This window comes from Palaemon carinicauda, chromosome 19 (assembly GCF_036898095.1).
Source record: "Palaemon carinicauda isolate YSFRI2023 chromosome 19, ASM3689809v2, whole genome shotgun sequence".
Lineage (NCBI taxonomy): Eukaryota > Metazoa > Arthropoda > Malacostraca > Decapoda > Palaemonidae > Palaemon > Palaemon carinicauda.
Genome location: NC_090743.1, coordinates 46,726,481 through 46,739,263, shown reverse-complemented (window position 1 = coordinate 46,739,263; position 12,783 = coordinate 46,726,481).

The following is a 12,783-nucleotide window of genomic DNA, read 5'->3' as shown; positions in this document are numbered from 1 at the left end:
GCCGGTCGATAGCTGCTGTTTACCTTCAATCGGATTCTAGCTAAGACTATCCTAGGGGGCGGTGATGGAGGGAAGATTTGTGTAAAGAATTCGGATTTGTATGTTAGGAAAAATACAAACTCTGTCATAATTTTGTCATTTGTTCCCACACTTGATACAAACCCTCATTCTGTACTATAGGAGACTTAGTCTTGAGGCGAGGGTGTCCAAGGAGTTCCCTATTCCTAGGGAAGATAGTCCTCAGACTAGACTCTTTGGAAGCAACAATCTTCCGTTAATCTTCTTTCTTTGTAGATCCCCATAATCTCAGCATGACTGAAGGTTTGTAACTTCGAGGAAACAAATGTTTCAGGATGAAGTAGGTCAGGAACATTCGACTCGGACCCCTTCACTTAGGATTCTCCCGATCTTGCAAAGGGGAAACCTCATGACCACGAATATAACTTATACCCTGTGAGAGGAATCAGATAAGTATCATACCTTATTTCCATTGGCGAGTCCAGCTGAAACTTGATACAGACTAGGATACCCAGGGAGAAGGAGACGAAGAAGATAGATGGATGTCCTTCTTAAAACACTAGTAACCCAGTATCCTCAGCCAATGGTTACTGTCCCCTGAAAGGGCGTAAGGTAGCTACAGCACCCGTTAACCTGTTACAATAGGCCCTATAGAAAAGGGGGTCTAGAGACCTACGTGTCACGTCGCTCAAATAGTGAGCGGTGAATGTAGATTGGTGTTTCCAGACCCCAGCACTTAAGACTTGGGAGACTGAGAAATTTCTCTTAAACGCCAGTGAGGCAGCCACTTCCCTAACTTGATGGGCTCTGTGTTGTGCTGCTTCTGGGTCTCCGTGAAAAGACCTCGCAATAACTTTCTTGAGCCAGAAAGGGATGGTGTTGCGAGAGGTTCTCTTCTTTACCTTGTTGGTACTAAGGAAGAGATGACGGAGACGTGGTCTTAAAGGTCTGGTGCGCTTCAGATATTTCTTTAGTGCCCTGACTGGGCATAGTAACGGCTGGTCTGTATCCTGTGTTACCTTATTGAGGCTGGAAAACTGAAATTCTCGAAATCTCTCATCGGTAGATGAAGGATTATGAGTCTAGCCACCAAGCCCAGTACGAAGTTGCGAGACACTTCCCCGCCCCCCCATCCCTTAGAATGGGTGACGACGTAAGACAGACCATGTAGCTCACTGACCCTTTTAGCCGAGGACAGAGGTACGAGGAAGACGGTCTTAAGGTTCAGAAAGTAGCCTGAGGCCCTTAAGGGATCATAGGACAGACCCTTCAGGGAACGTAAGACACGTCTCACGGTGATGGTCTAATCTCACCTGGGGGGCAAGATCACTCAAAACCCCGAATCAACCAAGGTGATGCCTTCTGAGGTGGAGAGGTCAACCCCTTCTCAGTCTACAGATGAGGCTCAAGGCTGAGTGATAGCACTTAATTGCCAAGACTGAGAGGAGCTTTTCCTCACTGAGGTAAAAAAGGAAGTCTGGTAACTACTGATTCCTTCCTTTTGAGAACCCAATTGCTCCACATGGTTGCTGTTGTAGCAGTTAAGAAGTCCAGCAGTTAGGACTTCCTGTAGGGACTGCCTGGAGTCTTGGTTTGACAAGTCCTCGTGGCTCGCAAGGTAGCCGACTGTAACATACCACGTGTCAAGCCAGAAGGGACATTGAAATCGCTTCCATTGCCGAGGCTTCTGACTGAGAAGAGCCTGAAAGAGTAGAGTGTCTCTGCGAGGATTAGCCCGGTGTGAGCCTCGCCGTGAGGGGATCTAAGATCAGAGGAGAAGGGTTGACGTCTCTGATCTTGGCAAACAGACCAGGTTTAAAGGTTTAAAGGTCGCTCAAGAATGGCAGAGGCAAGGGACAGTGACATTGCACTAGCAGTTAGGACAATGCCCTAGAGACTGACCATATATTATATGGTCAACGACCAAGCCTCCTCTCCATTCCAGCTAGGACCAGGGAGCCAGGCAGTGGCTGCTGATGACTCAGCAGATAGATCTATAGGCTCCCCCAAACCCCCCAACCTTAGCTCACAAGGATGGTAAGGTTGCAGGCACTAATGGCACTAACCAATCAGGCTACAGCCAGAAGATCAATTCTGGTCTCAGGGTTTGGGTTGGACGACATAGCCTGTCTAAGGCTGGAGCATCAAGAGGTCGAGGAGACAGATGCAAATCGCCGAGGCATGAGATATTACACATAGTTCTTAGAGTCCTTAAATAGGAGGATTCTAAGTCCCTCGATGGCAGCTCTCCCGAGGAATCCTCAGGCTGCGCTAATTCCTCGTGTGTATTACAGGTAAAGTGGAGACGCGAGTAGCAGACAAACCTTATGTCTTACCACTTGCATCTTTCTTATCGAAAGGAGAAGGACGGTAGAAGTCGGAATGTCTGGAGGTAATGGCGAAGACCGTTGACGAGAGTTGGAAGACTCTCTGTCACAAGAGTAAAACTCTTAATGACGATGGTCGCGTGCATGGCGCTAATTGCGTGCATGCGCAAACACTCTGTGCTAATTGTTACGAGAGCCCGACGACTCGGCGTAACTGAAACTCGAAGGTTCCAAGTCGTGTGAACTCGAAAGTCCAGCGCGACAGAGGCCCGAAGGACTCCTAAGGTCATGAGAACCCATAGGATCAACATGACGAGAGTTCAAAGGCTCCCAATCACGCCCGCCGAAAGGGTGATCATCACGAGACCCCGAGGGGTCAACATGAGGAGAACCAGTAGGTTCAAAAAGACGTCTCCTTACAGCATGAGGGGGAGAACGTCAGGGATGAAGATAACTCTTTCGCAGGGTAGATTTGTTCTCCCGAAGGAGAACGTCGCTTAAGACAAGACGTAAGGGGGAGGAGCGTGGATCAGCAAACTCCTACAAGTTTTCTCTCGTGAATGGGAGGAAGGTTCTCCTGAAGGAGATCGCCTAAAACAAGCTTTCTCCCTGCTCTATGGGGAAAAGGGTAGGCGTAATAACCTCTCTCTCGCAAACGAGGGAGAAGCCCTCCCGATGGAGGATATTGCCTAAGGCAAGATTTCTCCCCGCTCTATGGGAAATAGTGTAGGCATAATAATTTCTCTCTCACGAACGAGGGAGAAGTCCTCTCGAAGGAGGACATTGCCTAAGATAAGCTTTCTCCCAGTTCTGTGGGAAAAAGTGTAGGCGTAATAATTTCTCTATCACGAACGAAGGAGAAGTCCTCCGAAAGGAGGACATCGCCTAAGATAAGCTTTCTCCCAGTTCTATGGGAAAAAAGCATAGGCGTAATAATCTCTCTCTCGCGAACGAGAGAGAAGTTCTCCCAAAAGAGGACATCACCTAAGACAAGTTTTCTCCCAGTTCTATGGGAAAAACATAGGCGCAAGAATCTCCCTCCTGTGAATGAGAGAGAAGTCCTCCTGAAGGAGGACATCGCCTAAGACAAGCTTTCTCCCAGTTCTATGGGAAAAAAGCATAGGCGTAATAATCTCTCTCTCGCGAACGAGAGAAGTTCTCCCAGCGGAGGACATCGCCTAAGACAAGTTTTCTCCCAGTTTTACAGAAAAAATGTAGGCGTAATAATCTCCTTCTCATGAACGAGAGACAACTACCGAAGGAGGACATCGCCTGAGCCAAGCTTTCTCCCAGCTCTTATGGGGAAAAAAGTGTAGGCGTAATAATCTCTCTCACGAACGAGGGAGAAGTTCCTTCGAAGGAGGAACAAGCCTTAGACTTGCTTTTTCCTCAGCTCAAGGGTAGAAAGCATAGTCTTCGGTGACGAGATAGCAGAGGTGAAACTCGTCAAGCTGAATGGCTGAAGTGGGGAAACTCTCCCTTGGAAGGAGGGTGGTTCTCTCACGCAGCCCAATTCCGAGGAAGGTTCTCACTCCCTTGTAAGGGGAGGTTCTCTAACCCCTGGAGGTGATCCTCCTGGCAGAAATCTATGTTTCCCAATAAGTTGATCAAGTTGCAGGTTGACAACGAGTGTTACCTCGTAACAAGGGCAGCTCATGAGCTGCCACATGAAGCGCAGGATAACGAACAGAGCGGTCGAAGGCGTCGGCATTGTGTTCTACGTCGCTGCTATCTGGGTGTTTTCTTTTAGCCTCTCTAACACATTTCCCCTTTTCCTTCTGCTCTCAACTGAAGAGAAGAAGGGCTGAACCCCTGCGTCTTCTTCCGAGGTTTCCGAGAGACTCGTAATCCTTAACTCATTAGGGAGCAAAGGAACTGGGGAGGTTGTCCTGTATGAAACACGAGAGCGAGGGATTCACCCCGCGAGTGTATGACCGGAGATTTGCGTGTGTAGTGCTAAATGCGTGCGAACACCTTGCGTGACGGAAGTCTGAAGACTCTGCCATAAGAGTAAAACTCTTGATGGTCTAGGGCGCAGTGTTGGTTGAGCGTACGCGAACACTCCGCGCGACAAGAGTCCGAAGACTCTCTGTTATAAGAGTAAAACTCTTGGCGACTTGTTTCACGAGAACCAGAAGGTTCAGCGTGATCGTGTGTGCTCCTAGAGGTTGTGTTGTGAGAACCCGAAGGGCCAGAGCAACGGGAAACGGAGGTTTCCCTTGTCACGAGACACCGAAATGTCAGCGTGACTAAATGCACGAGAGCCCGAGGTTTCAGCAACTTGAGTTGCGAGAAAACAAAGGGATAGCGCACCGGGAAAACGAAGTTTCCTTGTCACGAGACCCCAAAGGGTCAGAGATCATGAAGTCGAAGGCGAGAGCGATCTTCTCTGAAGATAAGGAGTGAAAGCGAGGAGAAGCGCTCTATCTGACTTCTAGAGTGAATGGAGACCCTCAAACTATGTGAAGAAGAGGGTTCAAGGTCAGGACGTGCTTTGCCCTTGGCCGCGCTCCTTATATGATCCCTCGCGAGGGAAAGACGACAGCGAGGCAGAACGATGACGAGAGGGAGCGCTCTTCTTAGGTTTGTGCCAAGAGCGCTTATAGTCTCGAGGAGAGACAGAAGGCGAGGAAGAGCGAGAAAGATGATGTCTCTTCCTATATCGCCTGTCTCTTCGGCGAGAGCATCTAGGTAAAGGGGCGCTAGTTCTCCTTTTCCTCTTCTCTCTCTCTCTCCCGACCTCCGAAGAGGGCGATGACGAGGAGGAAGCGCTCTTCTTATGTTTGTAACAAGAGCGCTTATAGTCTTGCGGCGAGACATCTCGTGAAGAGATAGAAGGGGAGGAATTGCGAGAACGATGATGTCTCTTCCTATGTTGCCTGTGTCTCTGGCGAGAACGACTGGGCGAAGGAGAGCGAGCTCTCCTTTTCCTCTTCTCTCTCTCCCTCCTAGCCTCCGAAGAGGGCAAGGACGATGAAGAGGAGGAGGAGGAGGAGGAGGAGGAGGAGGAGGAGGAGGAGGAGGAGGAGGAGGAGGAGGAGGAGGAGGAGGTGGTGGTACTGCGATGTTTGCGCTAGCGACGTTGTAATTTGTAGATGTGCAATGGAGTGCGAAGTAGGTGCCGCAGGAGCTGAAGTTGCTGTATCCACTAAAACTTCCATGGTCGCCAACTGAGTTGATGGGAGGTAGGCGAGGTCCGGAACTCCCGAGGGTTCCAAAACAGAAGGGACCTGAGGCACTACCTTGCCCGCGAGGAACTGGTTCCAAACTTCCTCCGAAGGGGAACCAGGAAGTCCAAGGGCAGGCCATACCGCTCATACATGATCTAGAATGGAAGCAGTAACAGAGTCATTCCCGGTGGCGGAAAGTATTGCCCCACTGGGGGAGGCAACGTGATCTGCCTGACCAAGAGGAATGGGGGTTGAATTAATGGTGCCACTCTTCCTCGACTTCCCCCCGGAGGGAGGCAGGCAAGGAAGAGAGGAAGACTCTGAAGGGAGAGATCGAGAGGCCGAAGAAGAGGTCCGTGACTCCTTACCTTCGACGGCGATCCTTGAAGTAAAGAGTCCTTCTAGGACTTCCTATTTTACCTTTCTCGAGCTTCTCCCACTGAGAGGGCGACCACTTCTACATACTTGGCAGGGGGAGCCTTCAGAACACCTATGACCTCTGTACCCAGGGCATAGGGAAAGAGGATCCACCTCCAGCGGGGACATAAAGGTGCCCGGAACACTTCCTCATAATAGAGGACATCACATGTAACAAAGAAAAAGAAAAAAGGATTAATCAAAAACTCAAAAAAGAAAGGCTAGTCTGCCAGTCAACTAAAAGCAGGAGCAGCAGTGTTACCACTGCGACGGCTAGAATTCGATTGAAGGTAAACAGCAGCTACCGAACGGCGGTCCCCCCACCACTAACAGGTGGGTAATTACCTGCCGGTTGTTAACGACCTTATTAAGGTTTTTCTGCCGTATTTTCCAGCTCGTGCTAGAATATCTCCTATAGTAAAGAATGAGGGTTTGTATCAAGTGTAGGAAAAATATTTTAATCTGTATTTGCTATAAACAGGACGATGTCTATAATAAAAAGATATCTTACAATTGTACAGAAGGTCCTGTCCTCAACTTACAAACTTAATTGGTTCCAAGAACCTGTTTGTAAGTTGAATTTTGTTATATTTTGGCCTAGGGAAGGCCTAGACTGAATTCCATGTCTATGATTTCCAGCTGCAAAGTCAGCAAATTGTCGGTTTTCAAAGAAATAGATATCTGGTTATTACAGTATTTCTTTATCTTATCTTTGTTATTTTCAGTTGGATTTTTGTTTGTATCTCCGAATATTTGTAAGTTGAGGAACTTGTGTAAATAACTTGCAAATGTTTTCATTTGTATTTGTACACACACAACGAGACACTCAAAATAAAATTAAATAATTTCCAATTGTTATAAACAAGATGATGTCTACAACTAAACATCTCTTATAATTGTAAATGATTGGAAAATATTTTAATTTACGTTTACACCACGACAAACTCAAAATAAAAGTACACGACTCCAAGTTGCTATAAACAAGATGATGTTGCCTATAACCATACATTTCTTATAATAGATTTTCACATATTTGCAACCATTAAAAAAACTTTCAAGATAACGATCATACAAAAATCAGATTATATTACCTCAACCCGGTCAATTCGCTCATCATATTGTTTCAGAGATGCTTCCCACATTTTTGTTCCTTCATTTGCATGTCCAAGCCATCCACCTCTTTCACATTTTCATATGCATGGTTAACCTGTAGATATTTTAAATTATATAGGAACACTCTTCTATCTTCCAGGTATAATAACAAAACACAAAACCCTCAATATTAATCTGAAACAAGTAGAAAACTTGGGAAATAATATTACAGGATACAGTAGATTTCTCAAACAAGCAACATGTAGAAAACATGACGAATTTGGAAATAATTTGTATCTTTCCTAAGAATACAAACTTGGAGCTCTTTACAGTGAAGATATACTTCGGTAACAATTAAAACGAACTGCAAGACTAAAGCGAGGTGTAACTACCAACCACTAGTTAGTGGAGGGGAGTGGGGGTAGACCGACCACCCTGCTCACATCTGCACTAGTAACAGTATGTCACTTTGCAATTTCAGGCAGTACTTTTTGGGGGATAGGTGATGGCAGTACCAGTATGTGTAAAGAGCTTCAGGTTTGTTTAGTTTAAAAAAAAAATCGAAATTTGTCATTTGTTCCGGCACTAAATACAAAACATTCCGCTCTATACAGTGGAGACTTGCCCTTAGGTGTGTGGAAGTACAAAACCAACTGGCTGGTAACTGACTCGGGATGCTACTCTGTGCTTTGCATGAGCTGTTTAGAGACACCCTGTCACAACACTAGCTTTGAGAGTTAACGGCCTGAGCAATTTGTGCGACAGTATTAGAAACAAGGCCAATAAAAAGGGGTCAGTTGGACTAAGGATTAACCCTGAGGTACCCTTCTGGGTTCATCATGCTTGCCAGAGTTTCATTCAAGAACCCAAGTGCTGACAGGGAGATATACGTTTTGCCGACATTACCCATTTGATACAATAGTAAGAAATAACTTGATTAATTCAGGCTTTAGCTTTGGCAATGATTTCATTTCTGACAAGCATCCGTGAAACGTTGACAAAATCTAGTACAGAATATGGGCTGTGCTATAAAATTAATGAACTCCATCTATCTGTTAATGGACAGCACAAGCAGCGTGTTAAGCATGCTGTGCAATTATTATAGTCATCTTGTGCAAGTGCTCTAAGATATTTGGGAAGTAGAGGTCTATTGAAATCCAATAACTGACAAGCTACCAATGATTTTATCTTGATAATAAACAATTGCTTTGATACAAATAATTCAAACATGTATGGAGATATACCAGCAAGAAATGGTTTTGGGATTAATAAAGAATATCAAATTAAGACATTGGAAAAGGTCATAAAGTAATGACGTCTTTGAAAGTAAAATCACAGAAAACAAGATGCTTGTATAAATTTCAAAAAGGCATAATTATTTCTAGTAAGCCAGATACTAGTATTTCTGACATGGTTAAAGATGTTATAAATGTAGATTATATCATGATGCACATGTCGAATCAAGACTGCTTAGGGCATCGATTTGGTTGCATAAGGCAAATGAAGGGGACATACGATCACCCTGAAGGGGACATACGATCACCCTAATGCTGTTGAACTTAAGTTTAGTGTTAGGTTATTGATTCTGGGAAAAGATGTAAAAATAATTAATGAAAAAAACAAACATTGCAAAGAGCGACAATTATGATATATTGATGAGTATGCATGCAATTCAAGATACTGTACAGTGAAGATAGAGAACTAGCATTAGAAATATACTTGACCAGCTCATTGTTTAAAGATTTAGATTTTGAATGCCCCACAGAAGATATAAACAATCTGAATCTGGATAAAGAAAAAAAGGGACTGCCACTGTAATTGAAGACGTATCTCTTAAATATGACAAATTCAGTAGTTGATTTGTATTTTTCCCTAACTAATACAAACCTAACGTTATTTACATACGGATATATCTTTCGGCAAAGCTGGAAGGTAGCCAATTAGACTTTTGGTGTGAGATGGCAATCCTACCAATAACATTGGTAGGGGGTGGCTATTGGTACAAGCTACCTGTATATAACTCACGGAGTGATGAACTAGCCACTTCCTTATCACTAACAAGCTAGTGAAAGGATCACCTTTAACAAGCGAGTAACTGAAATCTTCGGTCCTTTGTCCGTAGATTATTTCAATTTTTAGCGAGTTCATAAATTGAACTGTGCTTTGATACCTTTTTCTTTTTTTTTTCTTTTTGTTTATTGAGACAACACCTGAAACCAAACACTGTTCGACAGATGAACACTACCATCGTGTGTCTGCAATGGCAGAAAGGGGTTCTTCCCCTATCCCCACCTCCTCCCCTCGAACTAGAGTGGAGAAAGGAAGGATAAAAAAACCAAGATGTCTCACCTTGAGGAGTCATAAACAACTACCAAAATCTCCTGCAACGGAACCAGTCCCAGGAACCTCGAGAGACCAACCAGAACAGACCTCAAATCAGCCACCAGGGGCGCAAGAAGATGTGGAGACCGAAAATAACCCCAATCAAGAGCCTTCTTCACAGCAAACAACTGAAGACACTAAGTTTAGGCTTACTCCAGGACCCAGCATTACATCCTATGCTGCCATTGTCACCATAGAAGCCAGCAATCCTCACCTTAACATGACTATACGTCCCAACCGCATGGGACAGTTAGTCATTACAGCCAAAGATGAGCCCACCAAGACCTACCTTGAGCAGCAAGATAATGTGCTCAAGCTTGACATTAACGAAAGGACCGCCACTATCATCATAGTATATGACCTCGACCTGCCATTTGAACCTGTGCTCCAACATCCCTCCATCATCACTGTCAAGAGATGTGAAGGGAAGGCGGAGGGAGATCCCATAAGTTGGAGGCTGTCTTCAAAGGATCTCCCCCTCCTCAACTCTCCTTTGGCCTCTGGGGCACCTTCTGCACCGAAGAGTACTTTAAAGAGCCACTGAGAGGCTTCCGGTGTCAGAAGTTTGGCCACCACAAGAGCCGCTGCAGCAGTGGAGTTTGCAGCAGCAGACAGCACCCTACTGCCCACTGCATTGCCAGGCATAAGGAAGGGCACAAAACCACCGCTCCGTGCCCAAACTGTGGAGGATCCCATCATGCTTGGCATGATAGATGTCCCCACAGACTTCAGCGTATCGCAGACCGCCAATACAACCTCCACCCACGTCAGCCACGTCGAACGCAGCCACCTCCAATATAAGGCTCCTACAAATAGAGGTCAAAGAGCCTCTAATGCTTGAAGTAATGCACCTCAAAATTGAGGTAAAAAGCATCTAATGCTATAAATAAGGCACCTAAATATAGAGGTCAAAGAGCCTCTAATGCTAGAGGTAATGCACCTCAAAATAGAAGTAAAAAAGCCCCTAATTCTATAAATAGGGCACCTAAATATAGAGGTCAAAGAGCCTCTAATACTAGAAGTAATGCTCCTCAAAATCGAGGTAAAAAAGCCCCTAATGCTATATATAAGGCTCCTAAAAATAGAGGTAAAAAAGCCCATAATGCCATAAATAAGGCACCTAAAACTAGAGGTAAAAAAGCCCCTAATGCCATAAATAAGGCACCTAAAAATAGAGGTCAAAGAGCCTCTAATGCTAGAAGTAATGCACCTCAAAATCGAGGTAAAAAAAATCCCCTAATATTAGAGATAAGACACCTTAAAATGGAGGTAAAAAGCCCCTAATGCTAGAGATAAAACACCTCAAATAAAAGGTAAAAAGTCAGCTAATGCTAGAGATAAGGCACCTCAAAATAGAGGTAAAAAAACCCCCTAATGCTAGAGATAAGGCACCTCAAAATAGAGGTAAAAAAACCCCCTAATGCTAGAGATAAGGCACCTCAAAATAGAGGTAAAAAAATACTAATTCTAGAGAAAAGGCACTTGGCACCTGGAAATCAGAGTTCATAAAGCCCCTAATGCTGGATATAAGGCACTTTAAAATATAGTTCATAAAGTCCCTAGCGCTAGAGATAAGGCACCTCAAAACAGAGGGCAAAAAGCCCCTAATGCTAGAGGTAAGGAACCTAAAAGTAGAGGTCAAAAAGCTCCTAATGCTAGAGATAAGGCACCTCAACATAGAGGTAAAAAATCCCCTAATGCTAGAGATAAGGCACCAAAAAATCAGAGGTCTAAAAGCCCCTAATGCTATAGATTAGGCTCCTAAAAATTGAGGTGAAAAAAGCTCCTAATGTTAGAGATAAGGCACCTCAAAATAAGAGGTCAAAAAGGCCCTAATGCTAAAGATAAGGCCCCTCAAAATAAGAGGTAAAAAGTCCCTAAAGCTAGATATAAGGAATCTCAAAATAGGAGGCCAAAAGCCCCTAATGCTACAGATAAGGCACCTCGAAATAGAGGTAATAAAGCTCCTAAAGCTCAAGTTAAGGTAACTAAAAATAGAGCTAAAAAGCCCCTAATGCTAGAGATACGGCACCTAAAAATAGAGGCCATAAAGCCCGTAAAGCTAAAGTTAAGGCACCTAAAAATAGAAGTAAAAAAACCCTAATGCTAGAGATAAGGCACATAAAAATATAGAAGTCATAAAGCTAAAGTTAAAACTCCCAAAATAGAGGTAAAAAGAGCCCCTAATGCTAGAGATAAGAGGCACCTCAAAAGAGGTCAAAGAACCTCAAATACTAAAAGTAAGGCACCTCAAAATAAGAGTTCAAAAAGCCCCTGATGCTAGAGGTAAGGAACCTCAAAATGTGGGGCAAAGAGGTGCTACAATTAAATACAGCATATACTTCAAATATTTTTTTATGAATGAAATGACCCCACTTCAGCCAAGTGAGCGGCGAACTAAACAGCCAGCATACCTGCTCCTCACCATGCAGGCTCCTGTTATTTAACACCCGTCAGTGACTCCCAGACCTTTCATATATAGCCATCCATGTCTGGACTCCGATAGATCGGACACAAATAGGGTTGTAACTTGGCAAGTAGAAAAAAAAACATACACACACTTCATTTTGATTAATGTAATTATCAACCACAATGGTATTTAATATCGAAGTCTATCTTTGGGAATGAATATCCACTAGAAATTCATTAATGATAACAGCTTCTGGCTGGGCAGAAATTCGAACCTATGCCTCTTAGCCGAAACCATGCTTGCAGAGACTGTAACCAACCATGCTATCAAGACAAATACAAGTTTATTATAAGTCTACCGTACATATTCCTGTCAAATTCAGGAATCTGTTCTTAAATTTGAAATAAACTCATCTCCACTATGATAGCTGATTAGTGTTTGCAACACGTTGTTATTGATATATATTCATGATAAATAACCACGTGTTGCAAACTCACTAGTCAGCTATCATAGTGGAGAAGGGTTGCTTTCAAGTCTAAGAACAGATTCCTGAATTGAACAGGAATATGTACTGTAGATTTGTAGTAAACTTGTATGTATGTATATATATATATATATATATATATATATATATATATATATATATATATATATATATATATATATATATATATATATAAATATATATATAAATATAAATATATATATATATATATATATTATATACACACACACACACATATATATATATATATATATATATAAATATATATATATATATATATATATATATATATATATATATATATATATATATATATATATATATATATATATATATGAAAGAGATAGAGAGGTCTTATCTCTTATTCTTTTAAGAAATGCAATCGTTTTCGAGAATAATTATCGAAAAATATAATCACACCGATATATTTGAATTCCTTATTACATTTTTATATGGAACATC